We start from the raw sequence: 13,841 nt of genomic DNA, 5'->3' as shown, positions 1-13,841 counted from the left end.
GGGAATTCTCTGAGGCTTATACCCTGTGGGGACCCTGCAAATGGATTTTGGACTTCCACAGTAAGCCGTATTCTTCTGCAAATCTGGCGTTCAGAATTTAAGCTCTGATACTATTGTCTATGTAGATTTGTATTTTTTATTTAAAATTTTGGATTACATATGCCGGTATGCTTCTACCACAAGGATTTGGCTGATGCCTCACTTGGATGGCTTTCATATTTTTTGATACTTTCTGAATCATTCACGATTCTGTCCATAAAATCTTTCAACATTGCAACTTGCAGGTTGAATTTTTTGACAGTTCTTTGAGTGTAAGTATGCTGAATGTGTTCTACACTTTTTGGTTTCTTAACTATAGTCCTTTTCACATTTTCCCTTCAAAATATCCTTTTCAGCTCTTTAACTTCATCATGGATAGACATGTAGAAATTTTCCTATTTGTAGCTATTAACAATCATTCTGCTAAGAACATTTGTATATGTTTTCCAGTGGACTTAATAAACATTCTTGCTGGGATCATACACGACTAGTATGACTGAGTTATAGAATACTAAACAATTAGGCCCATCATCCAGCTGTGTTCATAGTGTTGGAATTGATCCCATTAATATCTCAAATACCAACGTTGTTTTAGTCTTGAAGCATGGGATAGGATTTTCTTTTTATTTCTTATTTCTTTGGCCAATTGAATACAGTAGAAGTGCTGGTAATATGTTTGGCCTTGAAGATGCCTTGCATTCTATCATTGTCTTAAAATGGATTTGAGCTGCTAGGTGATCAAATTTGGCCTAACATGCAGGGGAGTGAGACAAATGGAGAAGAGCCACCTCGTCCCCACTGATAACGTGCTAGCAGTCTGAAAAGAGAATTATGATAGACCTTTATATCAGCTGAGCAGGGTTCAGATGAGCAGAACCACTATTAAATGAAGATAATGTCCAAGACCAGCCCAAACTCCCTGTCATCCAGTCCACTATGACCATTATCTTTAGATACCGCAGAGCAGTGGGGGAAAAGCGAAAGGTTATTACTAAGACATGGTAGAAAGGAACAGCCTATTTAGAAGTCGAAAGGGCCTCTGAAACTTATTTCTTGTTTCAGCGTAGCTAAAGCAAATGGCAGAAATGATAAAGTAGAGGACTAAATAGAAGATTTCAAAGAGCAGTTTGAGAAGACAAAACAAAATATTATAATGAAATGTGCAAAACCCTAAGGTTAGAAATCCACAAAGGAAGAACATGATCAGCATATCTTATTGTGAAAGAACTACAGAAAAAAAATTTAAGCTATGAGTTGAAATACTGCAACATTCTATGGAAAAATAGTAAATCACACACACACACTCACAGGTTGGTCCTAACTCATAGGACAAGGTGGAAGTTCCACTTGTGAGTTTATGAGACTGTAACTCTTTATACGAATAGCAAGCCCCGTCTTTCTCCCAATTTGAATGATGCAGGAGGCATCAAAGGAAGCTGGAAGGAATACACAGATTCACTGTCCCAGAAAGAAGTAGTAAATATTCACGACTTCAAGAAGCAGGATGTGATCAGGATGCCATGTTACTGAAGGAAGAAGTCCAAGATACACTGAAGGTATTAGTCAAAACCAAGACTCCAGGAATTGATGGCCTAGCAATTGAAATTTTCCCAAAAAATCCAATGAAGCACTTCAGGCATTCACTCTCTTATGCCGAGAAATTGAGAAGACAATTACCTGGCCAACTTACTGGCCCATTCCAAAGAAAAGGTACCCAATATTATGGGGAAATATCATTAATATGACTCACAGGGTACAATTTTGCTGAAGATTATCCAACAACAGTTGTAGCAGTACAATAACTGGCAGCTGTCATCAACTCAGGTCAGATTCTGAAGTGGACATGGAACATTCTTGACATCAGCTATATCTTGGATGAAAGCAGAGAATCCCAGGAAAATGCTTACTAGTCTTTTGTTGCCTATGCAAATGCATTCCGCTGTGTAGTTCATAAGGAATCATGGATGGAAGGCATTGAGCAGAATGGGAATTCCAGAACACTCCCTGTGTGCATGCAGAATCTGCACATGGATGAAGAGCACTTATGTAAACAGAACAAAGAAATACTGAATGGTGTAAAATCAAGAAAAATGTGGGTTATGGTTATATCTTCACACCATATATATTAAATCTGTATGTTGATCAAATAATCAGAGAAGCTGGATAACATGAAGAAGAAAGTGGCATTGAGATTGGAAGAAGTCTTATTCACAACCCAAGATATGCAGCTGAACAACCTTGCTTGCTGAAAATGAAGAGTACTTGCTGATGACGATCAAGGACTTCAGTCTTCAATATTAATTATAACTCAATATAAGGAAAACCAAAACCCTCACAACTGGACCAGTAGGTGACATCATTAGAAGGGGAGAAATAATTCAAGTTGCCAAGGATTTTATCTTGCTTGGATCCACAATCAATGCTCATGAAAGCAGCACTCAGGAGATCAAAGGATGCATGGCATTGAGTCAATTAGCTGCACAGGACCTCTAAAGGGTTGAAGAAAGAGCAAGGATGTTACTTTGAGGCTAAGATGTACCTGACCCAAGCCACTGGTGTTTTCAAGAGCCTCATATGCATGTGAAAATTAGCTTTGGAATAAAGGAGACTGAAACAGGATTTATGCATTTGAATCACAGTGCTGAAAACAGTATTGAAAGTACCTTGGGCTCCAAGTTGTGGCAACAAATTTGTATTGAAAGAATTGCAGTCAAAATGCTCCTTACAAGCATGGGTGCTGAGATTTTGTCTCATGTACTTTGGACATGTTTTCCGGAGAGCTACGTCCCCGGTAAAGGACAGCATACTTGGTAAAGAAGAGGGGCAGCCACAGAGGGAGAACCTTCATGGGATGGATTGACATGTTGACTGCACCAAGGGGCTCCGACATTATAATTGTGAGGATTGTGCAGGACGGAGCAGTGTTTTATACTGCTCTAGAGTGCATGTCAATCAGTGTGGAGCTTGTCAAAATGTCAGCTCTTACCGAGTAACTTGGAACTGGCACCTGGGAGAGACCGCTTTCACTAAAATCTACATGATGCTAATGCCGATGAGCTAATGCCCACAGTTATAGCAGGTCTAGCGCACATTTCAAACAAATAGCCAGCACACGACCAATACATTGCCTAATCACCCCCTTCTTTTCTGCTTGTTGGTTTAAGAGTTCCATGAGACAACGCAGGTCACACAGCCACTAACAGAGAGGACATGCAGAGGGCAGGGTGCAGTAGCGTTCTACAGAGCCACAGCATTTCCAAAGATTCACACGCAGTCAGTCTCTAAAGAAGTGGGTATTGATGTTTCACGAGGCTCCAATGTGTTCCGTCTCAGTTTGTTTCCATAGCCTTGGGCAGATATAAAGCTGAGGCAAAAATGTAAGTCATTGAATTTAGATATTGCTTATGGGCATCTTGTTTACAGTAAAAGAGGTTAAAGGTGGAGCCCCGAGGGCCTGTGGTGAAACCAAAGTGAAATTAGTTTTCATCAGTTGTTTCTGATGAGTTGTTAGTGGCTGCTAACCTAAAACACGAACTGTACCAAGCCACTGAGAAAGTCCTGGCAATCTAATTTTATAAAAATTATGTCCAAGAAAGGCCTATGGAGCAATTCTACTCTGTGGTTCTTGAAAGGGAACTAAGTCAGGGTATGCTGAGTTTTAAATAAGTACAAAATAGATGAAAGTAGATCTGTGAGACTTTTTCCTCAGTGCATTGAGAGACTTTCATTTGATATGATCACCAACCCCTCTCACTCCGAGTATAATCCGGTCCCAGCATTGTTGATTCATCACAGATCTACTGTATCAAGGTTCTATCATGCTCTCAATGCGATTCTGAGGCATGTTAAATTGAAAACATTTTGCTTTAGAGCCCTGAAAATGAAAATGTCTGGTCCTTATACCCACATTACCAGTTTGATTTCTTTCCAGTTTGTTAAAAATGCAGCAAGCACTTCAGCTCTTGGCCAAGCACTCTGTTGAACTTGAATGAGAGTAGATTAAGCATGCTCATGAACATTCGAAAACAATGATCAAGTGTAGTGTACAACCTAATTTTGACCTTATCTGGTCTCAGGGAAGCCAATCAAATAATCTTTAAAAAGAATAAAAATTATTGGACAAATAGAAAACCCCACAGAACATTGCCCTTACATTACCAAAACTCGGCCATTGAATTTATAGCAACCCTCTACTACAGGGTAGAATTACTGCTGTCGGCTCCAAGACGGCAACTCTTGACAGGAATAGAATGTGCCATCTGTCTCCTGAGAAATGGCTGGTGGTTTAGAGCCACTGATCTTGTCACTCTTGTAGACAGCCCAACCCATAACCATGATGTCACTCTAACCTTGGATAGATGCAAATAGAAAGAAATGAAAGATTCAAGGGTTCTACCATTTACATTGCTGCCTAACTAAGGTTTGAGGCAAGCTAATCTTAAGTGAAACAGATTACAGACAAGGTTCTTGCTGACAGACAAAGAAAAGTAATTCCCATCTTAGCAACAATAATAAAAAGAAATTCTGGGTTCTCTACTTCCTCTCTGTTCCATGCAAATCAGAGGATGAAATCTGCATAAGGAGAAGGAAGTTTTGTCCTTTTGGTGTAGGTGAGGCATTCTTTTCCCAAAATTTTAATCAGGCACTGGATTTAAAATGAACTGCCTCTGCCAGACCCGAGTCCCTGAGGCCCTAAAGAACAAAGAGAGTTCTGTGATTCCTCTGGGGCTGGAACAAGATGGCCATCGAGCCACATCACCTACTCGCTCATCTCGCCCATCACTTGTACTGAGCAGGGATGGTCTGTCAACGCAGGTCAGCTGCCATGGCTCAGCTCATCTTGAATTTTTAGAATCTGGGAATGAATTTGGAGAAAGTGGACTTTCCATTGGTACCACCGTCAGAGAATGTAATGTATATACTTAAAAAGTACCTGAAGATTTTTCCATTCCATTTTCCATGAACTTTTAAAAAATTCTCTGATATGTTAAGCATCAAAATTATACACATACAAAGGCACATACAAAGCTACAGATTTGGGCATATACAACTTATCAGACTCCTTGTTCAGGTCCTCCATGAGACAGGCACCAAAATATGATTAGCCATGCATAGGTTGTATTAGCGAGAAAATGAGGAAGAAATGACCGAAGGAGAGCCATCAGCCTATGATGTAGGTCTGACACCCATAAAGGAGAGAAAGATGTAAAGAAGGTCGGGTGATTTTCCAAAGTAGACATCATGGTTCATGATTGTCCTCCCAAGTGTCCTTAACTCAATTAAAATTAGTTACCAACTAATTTAATTTCTTTGAATATTAATTTATTCTTCAGAAAAATTAAGGGGTCTCTCAAATCCTCATGTGGACAGGCATCATTTATAGATTGTTTTAAAATGGGGATTCTGGTGTGGCCGTTTGGGTTGTGGCTCAAGATCTTCCTTTCCTAATAAGCTCACAAGTAATGCTAAGATTCTAGTCCCTGACCTGCTCTTTCAGTAGAAAACCACAGCGGTCGCCACTCTGAGAACCAAAGAAATGCTAAATACACTCTCATCAAGTTAGCTCCAATATATTCGAGCCTCTACACAGTGTTCAGGGGCTATGATTCTTTAAGAGAGCAGACAGCCTCGTCTTTCTCCTGTGGAACAGCTAGTAGGGGATGAACTGCCGATCTTGAGTTAACAATCTACTACACCAACAGGCATCTTTTAGCTCTGAGAAGATCCTTGAAAAGTTCTAAGTCCAAACCAATCTCTGAAGTCCTTTGCAGTTCCTAGAATCGTTCATGTCTAGAGAAGAGTCCTATCCACATCCCTGAGTAGATCCTAGTGCCACTGGCTCTGTAGGAACTTAATGGGCATTTGACTTATTCTAGAAGCCAACAAAAATGACCCCAGATTAATCCCAGAGCTTCCTTATAAGGAAAAGCCCAATTCTTGTCTAATGGCCTATTGTTCAGTGATACACTATTACAGCTCATATATTCTGCTAATTAGAAACTGGATAATCTTTATTTTTACTTTAAATGATTTTCCCCAAGGCCATTCTTCTTAGATAATAATTAGCTACATTGAAATTTGACTATTCCTAATATCAGAGTGCTTTTTTTTGTTGCTAAAATTGAAAAAGGAAGCAACTGAGAATTCTATTCCAACTGGGAGTGAGTGCAGAGACAATGGGTGGGTGATACTTTTGTATTTCCTAATGTGGATGAGGAGTACAGTGGCTGGTGGGAAAATAGACGTCAAGGAATTAAAAACTCAAACTCCCTGCAATCAAGTCAGTTCTAACTCATGGTGATCCCATAGGACAGAGTGGAACTGCCCCTGTGGATTTCAGAGACCGCAACTCATCACTCCACGGCTGAGTGGTTGGTCATTTGGAACTATTGACCTTTCTGCTAGCAGCCCCATGTGTGACCTCGGCACCCCAGGGCCCTGGCCAACAGGCACCATCGGACAAATTCCTTGTGTGCACTGAGTCTTACAAATCATTGATCTTGAACCCAAGACCTACGTCTATCTTATGAGTACTTTTGAAGATGCAGTAGCACCAGATGTGGAGTTCTAAAACTTGAATTCTGGACCGTCAGCTTGTTCTGAAGGGGTGGGCATGTTTTCTATAACTCCACATGCCTCTCGAGCCTGGGACCAGCAGAACAGTACAGCTGAAGTACAAAAGGAAAATATAGGCTTAAAGGGCTAAAGCCAGGAGAGAAAAGCAATGACAAGGTGTATTAATGGACACTGCATGCAGGAAAGGATTTATTACACTTTCAAGTTTTTTTTGGTCTTTTATTTTTCATGAAAGCTAAGGGCAAAAGAACCAAATAGTTGTCCTCTTGAATTGGGTAAGTGTAGTAGCAAGGAATAAAGGAGGCTTTCACAAAGCCGGCAGCTGGGGCAGCGCCTGAAGTCACGGTACCTGACACCACGATAGAGGCAGTGATGTGGGGCTCACCATTCAGAGGGGACAATGCAAATGGCAAAAGAGAGAAAGAGTCCAGAGTTCAAAAGACTGTTGAGTGACAAGTAAGGCAGATCAAAGGGGGATATTTATCAAGTATCTATATAATTATAATGGTAATCATGATCAATAATCATAAAAAGACCTAAAGGCTTCTCATCTTTAAGACAAATAACCAAACCAACCAAAAACAAAAGAAAGAAGAAACTAGTTGAAGACTCACCATTTTATCCATTCTGATTTTTCATTATGCTGTTTGTTATGTAACTAGCCCTTTGTTTTAAAAATTATGCCGTGGAAATGTTTCCGGCGAAGCACAAGACAGAGCGTACATATGATTAATACACACTGAACCAATCCTCAGAGATCCTATCTAATGTGGTATTTTGCGATCAACAGGAAATGTTTTAATAAGAGCAAGATTCTGAAAACTGCTTTACCTGGGACCTTAGACTTTGCTTTAATTTGCTTCTCTCTTCTAGTCTGTGGCCCACACAGATGTGAATATATAAAGCACCCTCCTGGCAGATTCAGAGATTGAAGCAGGAAGCCTGTTTTTGAAATGTGTTCGGGCATGCTCACAGAGTGGCGAAGAAGCCCAGAGAGAAATGTTGAAATCGGTCATTGCAAAATCAGTTCTGCAATAACTACTGAATAACACTGAAGGAAAATCTCTTTCCTCTCCGAAGTAAAAATCCACCATATAATTTGTCTCAACAGATCTTCATTTGAGGACGTGAAGGAGAATGCAAACTAAAGTTTCCCATGACCAGAGCCAGCACCCCCAGAAGCCATCATCAATTGATTGAATCATTCATTAAGTATCTGCCATAGCACCATGTGTGTAAGCATAGCCCTGGACATTGAGTTGATATAATGAGCTCCTGTTGTAGCTTTCACGTGTCACCTCAGAGAGTCATTTTCTGCTAACTTTGCTTAACTCTCCTTCACTCAAGAGAGGTCTCGAGGTGCACTGTTAAAAGGGGCTTGACTGCTAACCATAAGTCAGTGGTTTGGATCCACAGGCTGTGGGAGAAAGATGTGGTGGTCTGCTACCATAAAGATATACTTTTGGAAAACACTATACAGGCAGCAGCTAATTCTATTCTATAAGCTTGCTATGAGCTAGAATCTAACTGACAGCAGAGGCTTGGGGTGTTTTAATTTACCTCCATTACACTTTATCCTCTAAACGTATTTCAGTCATGGCTTTAATATAACCTGAATTATAATAGTTTTAATAATTGGGATCTAGCTCCATGCACTACAATAGAGCTATGAAGACTAGTCTGACTGATTCATGGTGTGGCCCACAGCTTTGAGAATAGTGTGCTGCACGTAAGCTAACCAGCCCCATTGTCATCCAGTGATTTCCAGCTCATCATGACGAGTGTATAGGGCAGAGGAGAGCTGCTCTGTAAGAACGGGCTTCCAAGGCTGTAAATCTTTACAGGTTCCGACTGCAAATCATTCGCCCTCAAAGCAGCTGATGGGTGCACCAAAGTCTGCACTAGCAGATTCACCAACCACACTTCTAGGGATCCTTCTAAACATGATGTTGTTCCCATCACATTGGTCCCAACTCATAATGACTATGAGCAATAGAGCGAAACACCCTCCGGTCCTAGGTCACCCTCACAATTGCTATGTTTGAGCCCATTGTTGCAGCCACTTTGTAAGTCCATTTCATCGAGGGTCATTTTTTGCTAATTCTCTCCTGAACCAAGAACGATGTTCTTCTCAGGGAATTGGCTTCCCCCCCTTGATAACAATGCAATGTATATGAGATAAGGTCTCTCCAATGGTCTCACTATCCTCACTTTTAAGAAGCATGCTGGTTGTACTTTTCCCAAGGCAGATTTGGTTGTTCTTTTGCTAGCCCGTGGTATGTTCAATATTCTTCGCCAACACAATCGAGCAAAGGCTTCTCTTCTTCTTCAGACTTCCTTATCCATTGTCCACCTTTCACAGGAGGCAATTGAAAACATCCCAGTGTTTCAATTGACATCTTCACTCTTTAACGTTTAAAGAGACCTTTTGCAGCACATCTGGCCAATGCAATATGTTGTTTGAGTTCTTGTTAGTTGCTTTCTTGCACACTGATTGTGGAATAAAGCAAAATGAAATTATTGACAACTTCAAATTTATTATACTGTTGCTTACTGGTCAAGTGGTGAGGACTTCTGCTTTCTTTGTGTTGAAGAGTCATCCACACTGAAGAACGTAGTCTTTGATCATCATGAGCAGGTATTTCAGGTCTTCTTCACTTTCCGCAAGCAAGGTTGTCATCTGCAGTCACGAGTTGTTAATGAGGTTTCCCCCAACCCTGCTTACTTTGCTCCAGCTTCTTGTTCAGTATATAGATCCAATGAGTATGGTGAAAAGACATACGTCTTCCACATACCTCTCTTGAGTCTTGAACTACAGAGAGTCCTTTGGCTTTATTCGAACTACAGCCTCTTGATTTAGCTGCTGGTACCACTGAGGCACAATAAAGTATTTGGGAATTTCCATTCTTCATAATGTTATCCATCATTTCTTGTGACTCACAGAGCCTAATTTCTTTGCCTAGTCAATAAAACATCTTCCACCAGGGGAGCAGCTGGTAGGTCCAAACTGCTGACCTTTCGCTTAACAGCCAAGTGATTCACCCCTGGACCACCAGAGCTCCTCTGCAATAAATACAAGAATTCTAAAATCCCAATAAATTATTGGTGTGGTCATGTGCAAGATAATAATTGTCAAACTTCAAGTGGCCATGGGAATTACTAAGATCTCTTTGTCCATGGGAACTATTAAGATCTCTTTGTAAAGAAATTGGCAATGTGTATGAAAATTACAACATATGTCTTCAGTTCCACAACACTGCTTTAATTTTCCTCAGATATACTCATATATATAAAAGCATTATAATGGCAAGAAAGGAGGGATCAGATGGTGGGAGGAAGATAGAAGGGGGCCAACACTGGGAGGAAAAGGGAAGTTGCAGCAGCTATAAACAGTCTCTAGGAATTGTCCATCAGTATGGTAGACTAATATGTGATTGTCAACAAAGGAAGTAGATTTGGGCATATTGATATAAAAGAATCTCCAAAATAACAGAACAAGGTAAGATTGTAAACCATGTGGAACACTTCACTTTTTAAATTACAAGAAAAGAAAATGCCCATATATTCTTAGTGACTGTAAGAAATTGTGCCAATTATTAAGCAATTGCTTCTCTGCTTGACACCTATTCCCTTTCCTCTGATTTGATGTGTTTCTGTGACTATGAAAACATTGTCTCTCCTTTGATATTTGAGTCTCTATGAACTAGACTCTAGTAATCAAATTCCTGATGATGGATACCTTTAGGGGAATTTAAACTACACTTTAGGGCAGAAGAGGAATGCTTCCTTCAGAATGCAGGTCACATCAATGAGAAGTCAGGATGCAGGAAAGACTGTTAACGTTTCAGGGGCACCACCAAATGGGTGCTTGCCCAATATAGGATTTTCAGTTCCTGAAGCCTGGTGAATTGTGGTCTTTTAGGACATACCACATAGGCAAAGTCACAGTCTGTCCTGTAAAATGCACAAACTTCCAATTTAGAAAAATGAATTAACTTGAGAATGTGAGTCATGCATTGTGTAGAGATTAGAAGACAAAGACTAGAGAGTTTTGCAGTTATTTTCAACTATATACACACAGATATATAAGGGTAGCTCAAAAATTACTATTATGCAATCACAGAAACCTTTACTAAATAAAAATTTCAAAATGTGAAGCCATTTTTTCTTGACATAGCCTCCATCTAGGTCTGTACACTACTAAATGTGGTATTTCGTGCTCTCTAACTCTTTCTTGAAGAGTTCTTAGCTTTTCAATTTGCACCAGATCAAAGAAGCAGTTTGGGGCATTCTTGAGGGACTCTACTCATATCTCTTTTATTTGTTAAGTTTAGGGAACAAGGCATTAATGGGGTATGTCAGCTAAATCCACATGGAAGAAGTACAACAGTCTGGGTGATCCAAGGATTGCAAATAATAAAATCCAGATCTGAAGGCGGGAATGGTATCAGAGTTTAAATTCTGAACAGCAGGTTTGTAGTAGGCCATGGATGACAGTGGAAGTCTAAATCCATTTGTAGGGTTCACATATAGATTAAGCCTCCAGTGAATCCTCTCTGACCATTGTTCAGGGATGTGAACAGTATTACAATCAGACAGAGTACATTGTACAGCCAATGATGAATAATGTAGTTAGATTAACATTTAACACCTGATCATCTGAACTCTCTTTGTAGGGTTGTTTCAGTTTTTAATATTTTATTCTTTCTTTTCAATTGAAGTTTTTCTCTGTTTTGTTTTGTCTGTTTTTTATCTGTTTCTTTCTTGATTTGGTTTTGTAAGATTATTTTGCATATGGAATCCAAGATAGTTAAGTCTATTGGGATAGTAACTTGATTAATAATCACCTAAGGACATGGCAGTGAAGGCTAGGGGAAAAGAGGAGCTAACAATGAGTACTTGAAAGAAGAAAAATGTTCTAACATTCATTGTGGTTATGATTGTACAATTCTTCTTAATATGATTCAACAATTAAATTGTGTGGTATGTGAATTATACACATAAAACTACAAAAAATAAAATTTTTTAAAAGAAGGCTGAAGGAGCAAGATCAATCATGGAGGGTGGTGGTGCGGTCAGTTTCCTAAAGAAATTCACACAGAACAGCCCTTGATAAACTCAAAAATGAGCAGGCACGTTGTCATGATGGGGTGGGGAATTCCCAAGTGTAACATTCCTAGCCAATGCAATTTTCAGTTTTCTTAAACATCTGCATAGTAAGCCTCCATGATCATTCTGTGTCTTTTGAGAAATTCTACCGATATATACCGTTGAGATCCTCAAAAATAGGTAACCTAACCTTCTAAGCTGATCTTTCTGCCTGGAATTTCACTGGCCCTGCAGATTCTTCTGGAAGCTACTCTTTTCTTTGGGCCATTTATTTGAAAGCATCTAAACAAGACCAAGACAAATATATTACTGAGAGAACTTGGCTGCAACTGTCTCCACTGATCACAGCACATGTGAAAACGCTAAATGTGTGCATGTAGGAAATACAACATTACTAGCAATACCTTTTGCTTACCCTTAATGTGCTATGTGTGTGTGTTTGCTTGTTTTTCACAAACACTGCACCTAAATAAATAACGTACACACACAACGATTGAAAATGATAAAAGTATGTAAAAATGTTCTGACACCATATGTCTCCTGACATTTCAAGAGGTGAATTTCAGCCCCATTCACTTTTATTCAATAATCCAAAGATGTTGCTTTTGATTATACTTGTGTAATCTACGTAGAAAGCAAAAGTTAAGCAGTCATGGAGTGAATTTGTATAGTACCCCATAATAAGAATATAAACAATTGATGTTGCATTTGCTCTGAGGCAGTTTGTCTGTTACACTGAAAGCTGTGGAATTCCTTGTAATTGACCAGCAAAAAAACTACCTGGATTCAAGTTGCTGAGGATTACAGTCTCCTGGACTGCATTGATTACTGTCAAGTAATGTTGCATTCCTGGTCAATAATTCCAGATAAAATAAGACTTTAATTGTGATTTTAGATCACGTGGGGCCATGAAATTGAATAATGCATGTCAAGTACATATAGTATTTGTTCCATCTACTTCTTCTCAGATGTGGTCATGGTTCATGCAGGACTTTAATTCTGTGGACCAATTTCTTCTTTGAATCTTAGGTTTCCTTCATTCTCGTTTGTTCTTGATGACTACAGACAAATAAATGTACCTTAGATGGCTGTTCAAAAGCTTTTATGAACCCACATGCTACCAAGCTAATATGTAGAACATTACCAATATGATCTATACTATGCTAACCAAGTTGTCGAGAATTGTTCTAGGCCCTTCAGCCCAGTGACAGAATCCCTAAAATGTGCTCCAGGTGCATTATTATATACACACACATGTGTATGTGTGTTATCTACATGCATTATTATATATTTACAGATGTATAGATGCAGCATACAAAACATGTAGCTACATATATATCTAGAAATGTACAGGAATATGCGCACATAGATATTGATATATGTGTGTATGTAATATACATGCACACACACATATATACCTATGTAACCACATACATATTTTGGTTGCTGTTACTAGTGCAAAATTTTAGCATATATGAATTATCGAAAGTATCCTTTATTCTTTTCTTCCTTTACCTTAGTCAAAATGTGAAGACATCACTCAAATTGGGCATTACCGTTCCCCTTACCAAGGACAAGTGTTTATTATCTAGAAAGTGATCCCCTTTCCAACTTTCCTCTCATCTCTGGCAAGCATCAAAGACTCTTGCTTTGTTTTAATATTGTTACTGATCAGATAAAAGTGAAGCCACATAGTTTCTTATGATTAACATATTTCTCTCAATATAATATCCTCCAGCTAAAGTAGGATTTTTAAATAATGATTGTTGGTGGGTGGGACAATGAAATTTAATAATAAATGTAAAGTATATACAGTACGTGGTCTATGCTTGGCATCGGCAGAAAATGTTTTCTTGCCCTGAATTCTGTGGTCCTTACTGACATGCAGCTTGTATTTTCACTGTGTATAGACTACTTGAAAATGCTACTTAGTCATGTCATTAGGCAATACTCCCTGTTGTTGAATTGAATCCAACTCAGAGACATAGCAGTATAGAATATATTTGTTTCATGGGTTTTAGGGGCTGTTAATCTTTATGGGAATAGACCATCATGAAAGGCAAATTCATCGGAATTTTTCATAATTTTTCAAAGAAATTGAGGCAATCTTTAGTTTG

This window comes from Tenrec ecaudatus, chromosome 12, assembly GCF_050624435.1.
Source record: "Tenrec ecaudatus isolate mTenEca1 chromosome 12, mTenEca1.hap1, whole genome shotgun sequence".
Lineage (NCBI taxonomy): Eukaryota > Metazoa > Chordata > Mammalia > Afrosoricida > Tenrecidae > Tenrec > Tenrec ecaudatus.
This window is presented reverse-complemented; position numbering follows the sequence as displayed.